This window comes from Mastomys coucha, unplaced genomic scaffold (genome assembly GCF_008632895.1).
Source record: "Mastomys coucha isolate ucsf_1 unplaced genomic scaffold, UCSF_Mcou_1 pScaffold15, whole genome shotgun sequence".
Lineage (NCBI taxonomy): Eukaryota > Metazoa > Chordata > Mammalia > Rodentia > Muridae > Mastomys > Mastomys coucha.
This window is the reverse complement of record NW_022196897.1, coordinates 31,416,829-31,424,309: the sequence shown is the minus strand read 5'-3', so window position 1 is coordinate 31,424,309 and position 7,481 is coordinate 31,416,829. Positions and strand designations below refer to the sequence as shown.

At 36.3% G+C, this 7,481-nt stretch overlaps 1 protein-coding gene across 5 annotated transcripts in view; it reads right to left on the bottom strand.

Moving 5' to 3' along the window:
- Window positions 1–7,481, bottom strand: part of Arhgap15 (Rho GTPase activating protein 15) — a 611,414-nt gene that overhangs the window by 466,957 nt on the left and 136,976 nt on the right. The window lies entirely within an intron of this gene.

Genomic DNA, 7,481 nt, shown 5'->3' with positions numbered 1-7,481 from the left:
GGAACAATTTATACTGATGACTGTCATTCTCTTTTTAAAACATATCTAATATTATCTCATCATGTATATACATATACATATGCATAAATATACATGATGTACACATATATAGAAATGTATAGATTTTGAAATCTAGAAGATAATTATTACAATAAGGTCCCTCACAGTTGACTCACTCTGCCAAGTGTTTAATGTGAGTCTAACTGTATTAGTCATTATATTTATATACTTTATATTTTTAAGAGAGCTTGTAAATGTCCACAAATTGAACATAATGTATTTGAGGCTGTATAACATATACTCACTTGTCATTAGAGACATGAAGAAGCCCTTAATATCAGTCAAATACTAAATGAAAATACCTTAAAAATCTTGCTTCATTTGGTGTTTCACTCTGAAAGGACATATTCTACTCTGAACTCTCTGATCTTTAGTTCTTATCTTTTATACATCTGCCTTTGACTTTAATCATTAATCCAAAATTTCCACATCCTAAAAACACTTCTAAACTGATTTTAAAATAGTTATGACTTGGTATGCATGTTGACATATGGTATTGAATTATGTGAACTTTAGTTCCATATTCAACAGTGTTTAATCAAGGAACTTCAGTGATTCCTTTAAATGAGCCATTATATCAGCACCAATGAAAAGAAATAATACATTGTGAGAAATATGCTTTTACTTTTGCAAAGGTGTGATGCATATCACTTTAGCTTAACAATATCAACACCTAACAAAATGTCCTTTAATTTAGATGATGCAGATAATTTGAATGTCTATTTATGCCAAGAATGTTGAAGGTTCTGTGACTATTCTTGATGAAAACTAGGAGCTCCTCCTGAACTGTCTTTGTGTATTATGGTGGGCAGCTGGGGCAGGGGCTAATGTGTCTCTGCTCTACTAGCTCTGACTCAGCACCATGAAATATAGACAGACATGACATATAGGTTGGTTCTGACTCTGGGGTCTAAAGACACAATTGGTTTTCCTACATTTGTGCTAAACAGTTTTTTCCATCAGCCTGGATCCAGAATGTAGTATAACTAAATAACCAACATCAGAACACACACACACACACACACACACACACACACACACACACACACATACTCACCCTAGAGTACACAAAAATCTATTTTGGTTAATTCAAGGACCAAATGTTGAAATATGCCAAAGAAAAAAACTTTAATAATACTTGGTATGTTGTATTTCTCTGTATTATTATTGTCTTCTTCAATTTATTATATTGATTTCACGTATTCAGAAACATGAATAGGGGTTACATATCCAATATTTACTGTATGATTCATAATAGTCACAAAATTACTGTTATGAAGTTGCAACAAAAATAATGTTATGGTTGGGGATCACCACAACATGAGGAGCTAGATTAAGAGATCACAGCATTAGGAAGGTTGCAAACCACTGAGCTAGCCTTTGATGAAGTCATTTATTTCATTCCTATTTTTTTTTCTCATCACTCTTTGCTACCAAATTGAACCTGCTATAAATCCAGAAATATAAACTCATGGTAGTTTTAGAATTTAATTTAGCTGAAGAAATTGAAATAAATTTTAGATCTCAGACAAAACAAGGCTGAAATTTTAACATGAATGTGTTAGGTTTATTTTTTTTAAAGAGGAAAAGGAGAGAACTCCAAAGGGAAACAAATAAATTAAACCTCTAAATTTACATATTTTAGGAGAAAAGAAATGTGACAATGCATTAAATAGACATGCTTATGATTCACATCTCCACCTTACACCAGTACCTAATCTGAAAAAAAATTTCCTACAACTTTTAAAATTAATAATAGTGGCAATGTCCAGATATACCTTTTTAAAAATCAACAATTGTTACAATATTAAATTCCAAAATAACATGGCCTTCATAGTTGATTTTAGCTAACGACTTTTAACATGTAAGGTCACTTTCAATTTTTGAAAAACAAACATGAAAATACCACTTGGAATGAAAATATGAGAAATTTAATTTTTCTCAGGCCATTTGCAAGCTTTCCCATCATCTGCACAGAAATCAAATTTCTTTTCTTTTCCCTGGAAAGTCCTGAAATGCTGAAACTTTGGGGCAATGTTTAGATTTCTCCAACTGTATTTCTATCTTCTCTTTATGTCTTAAGCCCAGTTTGTGGGTTAGAACCTCTAAAGTTGTCTTAACAATGATCTGTGACAACCTGAGATTCTGTTAGTCCATGTTATTTTTAAAAATAGCAAGATACACAGTTTTCTCTTGTTTTCCAAGAGGCCAACAAAGATCCTATCTTGAAGACGCTGAACACAGTGTTCCTTGAGCTTCTGTCATTTTGTTCCCCTGGAACTTTCCAAGCCAGATTATGTTGCTTCCACCTAATGTTGCAAACATTTTGGGTGCAAGCCCAATGTGATTTTGAGACTTGGGTATGATTCCTTGTAACCTGGCATCCTTCCTGGAAGTTAACTTTGTTAGGCAGTTATTGCTATAAACATACTGAGTAATAGGAAAGCTACATGGCCAGATGAAGTCTACTACCTGCCTTTTCTCTACAGCCCTGTAATATGGAATCTGGCAATTCATTGGGGTTCCAAGATCTCTTTAAAGGGTTAAATCCTATTTCTAGAACTGCCATTACCTCTCATAAGTATTAAATCTTTAGATTATATTTGTATATGCATAATTTGGATCAGTTGGGTATTTATTCTGTTATGAATGAGCCCAGAATTTAGAGGCTTAAAACAACTACTTTTTTGATTAAAGTCATAAATCTCAGTCTTACTCAGATATTCTCATAAAGTTACATGACTGAAAGCAAGCCTCTATCGCTAGATGCACAATGTATATTACACACTGGAAGCATTTCTGGAAGCCATTGACAGAGGCATCCACAACCAATGAATGTCTTTAGCATATCCAGGCTTGTACTTTGACTCTCAGGACATAAGATTCAAAAACGTTCAAAGAGAACCTAGAGTATAATATCTAAGTTTTGTGGTAGGTTATACTAAAAATTTCATACACACACATTTTAAAAGCTTATGAGATGATGGAAGAAGACTTTCTTTTCTGCATCAAAAGAATCTCAGGGATAGAAAGTTACACCCTGGCTCTTATCACTGGAGCAGAATCGATAGTAACTATCTGATCATATTTTCAATGGACTATGTAGCTTTAGCTTCATATTATGATTGGCATTTTCAAATCTGCTAAATGAAGAGTTACATGACAATCCCGAGGTAGAAATAAAACATTTGGAATTTGGTGCAAAACGTTCTGGAGAATCTAAGTCTTACACATAAGTGAATCAAATTTTCCTTGTCCTCTTCCCATGTGGGTCTAGGGATGCTTCCTATGCTTGACCCTATGGTCTCAAGGATGGTCTTGAAGTCATCTGATGAAGAATAAAAAAATATGGGTAGCACCTGCCATCAGCCCACCCCAGGATGGTGATTTAAAACAATGGTAAGCAGAAATGCTATTACACATCATTCAAGCAAGCAACCTAATGCTGGGTATCCAGAGGGAGGAATATAGACAGTAGGGATGGCTTTTTATGGTGATCAGAGGCCTGGGAGTGGAACATGTAGAGAGAAGATTGGAGACAATGAAGCCTGGACAATATTAGTAGACTCATAAGAGTCAGCAAGAACATGCGTGTTTTATGTCTCCTGTTAATGTCATAATTTTTCCCAGAGATCATACTGTTGAACCAGATGACTTGAATCTTTGATGTTCTCCATCTTCTAGCTTTAGCCAGTTAGATCTTATAAAATAAATCCATAAATGAGGAAGTCACAATGTCAAGCATGACACTGTACTGACCTAACACCAATAGTTCCTCCCAACAAAGCCAATATAGCTATGCTTTCTGAGTAGCTTTTCATCAGGAGAGACAACCATTCAGAACGTCAAAACAGTAGCCAGGATGAGGATAACAAATTGAACCCCTTCTGCTCTTGGGATCTTGATTCAGTCTTTCTGGACTGGAAATTAACTCTAGATATGGCTTTGTATTTTCTGATTGGTGCCTATGCCTGTTCCATTGTTTCTGATCTTTATGGATGTAAAACTAGTAAAACAGGGTTATTAGCTCTGTTAGAGGCACTGCATTGCTTCAAAGCAAAGACGTAAAGGAAATGAAACCCAGGACACCTAGCTCTAGGGCACACTATTCTCCCTAAGTGCCCCATCACTGGGGAACAATTAACCTTGCAATGGTATGGTGTCTTAAAATGCGTCTGAAATAAGGTGGCACCTTATAATAAGAAACTCTGTCATAACTGCAACCCAAGTACAGTGCACTCACTGAGCTGCTTCACTGAACTGCTCCACTGCACAGCTTTTGTGGTAACATGATACAACATTCCAAAAAGCTAGAGCATTGGTGTCTAAGAATCAAAGCATGCAAAAGAATGGCCACCATAGCTCACATCTGTAACATTTACGCTTTTAAGTTTTCAAACCTGGCCTCTGCTGGATTACACATCATTTTTTCTTAGGACCTGGAGAGTTTTGCTTCCAAAGGTATCAGTAATGCTGTAATTAACTTAAAACTATGGCCAAAGGCTGGTGGCTCTGCATGCTGGAGATACAAGCTAATAATATGGAAAGTGACTGGTATATTCATGGGGAAAGCTGGCCTTTCTAACCATCGCACACCACTCTTGCTGTATGCTGACAGAAAGGATTGTTCTGGCATGCAGTAGACTCAAGGAGTTGCCTCTTGTATCCTGCAGGCCTGGTGAGTCCAGTGAGCTGGATTCTGGAAATGTCAAAACAAAACAAAACAAAAAAAGCAAGCACCACAATCTTTGGACATGAAAAATAGCACAGCAGAAAAACAGAACAGACCATACAATCATGACAATGGATGAGGAAAATCCAGAATCCCTTGGAATGAAGTAGACAATGATTATAAAATGCAGCCTCATACATGAGTGCAGGAAAAGGGTGAATGGTTTTCCCTAAAATGTTTTCTTAGCTCTTCTACAGTTGCAAGTCTAAAACTCAGGATAACATTTACCATGAGACAGACGGACATTTGAATGCTAGTAAGAGTGAATTACATCACACACTGCTGCTGTCTGACCACCCTTCTCTCCACATCTGGGTCTGCATTTGCATCACCCTTCCTCAGATAGCTTATGTCTGGCCTCAAGATGCATCCTATTTCTTTTGCTTCCTACTGTGGATATTCATGGACTCTAAGAAAAGAATACCTGGATGAGCATACTTGCTACACGTATGACCAGAAAGTTCAAAAGAACTAATGACATTGTTCTGGAGACAGCCATGAAACAAAGGCTCAGAGGCTGATAACATAATATTTTGGTTTAATTATTTTATGGAATTTTGGGTAGAAAAGTCATGTTAGCATCGTGCTGCCCTATGACCAACGTTATTAGTACATTGTATATGCTGGTTTTGTTTTTCTGATGCTTCATTCTTGCTGATTCTTAAAATCTGTTTTCTGGGATCTGTTCGACAATAAACTAATAGCAGACCAAATTCTAGTTTGTCAGACTTTGTGACAGAGAACCCAACTTAACTCAAAGGCATCCATGAAAAGCTTTGTGCTTAAATAGAACTTTCAACAACGTCGTAAGAAAAATGAACATCTTCTTCACTAGGATATGGCTGTCAGTATTAAACCAACACATAACCAAACACCCTACTACACACTGACATCTAGCAATTGCATGCTAAAGTGCTTAAGGTTACAGTATATGAATAATCTTCCTGAGTAAATAGGAATACACTTTTAAGAACCTGAAAAGGCTCCCAGAAAGCAAATGTTATTGAGACAAACAATAGAAAGTTTTGACTAATACTTGGGTACTCTGACCATAGCTTTACTGTGTCAAGTGTGGAGCCATTAGAAACCACCATGCAACTGTATTCAAGCCTACTCGGGGGACAGATCTGCTTTAAAATGTACACGTATGAAAGAGACAGAGATATAACTGACACGTAGCTCTTACTGTCTGGACAGTGTCTTGTTTACATCATCTTCCAGAGGAGAATGTGGGGAGAAAGGAGGCCGGGGATGGGGGGGCGGTAGAAGGGACTTTAGCATTCTTCCAGGGAAGATGGGGGACATGATTTTCCATAAGCCAAATTAAATGGTTTGAAGAAGGAAATATTTTCAGTATCAGAAGTAACTAGTAACAGAGGTAATGGCAAATGTATATACATAGAAGCAAAGCCTTCCAGAGAATTTTAAAATAAAATCCAAATGTCTCTCTTTAAAAATAGTCACTTGCAACTTTTATGGTAAAGAATAACATTCATTCAATATTATAATTCTCCTAGTGTAGTGCAATGCCTCTTTGTAGGCAGGCGACTTTTACTAAATCATAAGGCAGTTTAATGGCAAGGAAGCGTCCACTGGAACGTGGGCATTAACTATTAAATACTATCTCTGCGAATTCAAGGAACTCCAACCTCCCTCCTGGGGCAATTTTAACTCATTATATCTTATGTTCTTCAAAGACTTTTGATCTACATAAATATCCATTTTTCAGGTTGAGATTTTAGCACATACAATGAGCCTATGATTTTAGGACTACATACAATAAAAATCCTACAATTTTAGGAAGTTTTAGAATAGTCCAGGACACAAAGTCACCCTGCTCTTTGGGAGAATGAGAGGGGACCCTGCTGCATGGATCTTCATGTTCTTAACATGTAATGTAATCTAAATATTTGTCATTTAATTTCTAAGTCCTCCCCATTATATCAGATTATAGGTTTCTGAGTCATGAAATAACATTTCTTTATAGAACCCTTCAGTGATGAGATAGAATCTCAAGTTTTATGAATCGCTGTTCATTTTTTCTTTTTGATATTATAAATTGTATTATTTCCAAAAGCAGTCTCAGTGAATGATAACTTAAGAAAATTCATGCTTAGATCCAAATGAGGGATTACAGCATCTCACATATATTCTTATTTACACAAAATAACATATCTTTAGATTCAATAAATCTTCCTAATATTTGAGTACATATTTATTTGCCAACAGAACTGAATGTCAATAAAATTTGTCAGTCAACAACAGCCAAGAGTAACTTCCTTAGATAAGCCTTGAAAATACACATTCACAGTAAAGCCAAATATATATAATCATCTCACTACGGCTTGAGACTTTCGTTCTACCAAGGCGTGGGGAACAAGGACAGTCATCAAATGAATGACATCTAAACCTAACTGTTCACACTTTCGTTTTTTACCACCCAGAGCCTTGTCTTGCGTAGCCTCACATAAGACCCAGTCAAATGGAATTAGCAGTCTGTGCTGAACTGCCAATCGGCCACCAGATGGCAGCAACGCTTTTATGAATAATGCAGCAGTCTCTGCTGCCCATCTAAGATTTCCAGTGTTAATAATAGAACAATCCTTACTTTAGTAAAAGGACAAATTTGTCTGCAATGAAGCCAGCCACTTTCTCATGCCATTAATTATATTTCACGGGACACATTTGT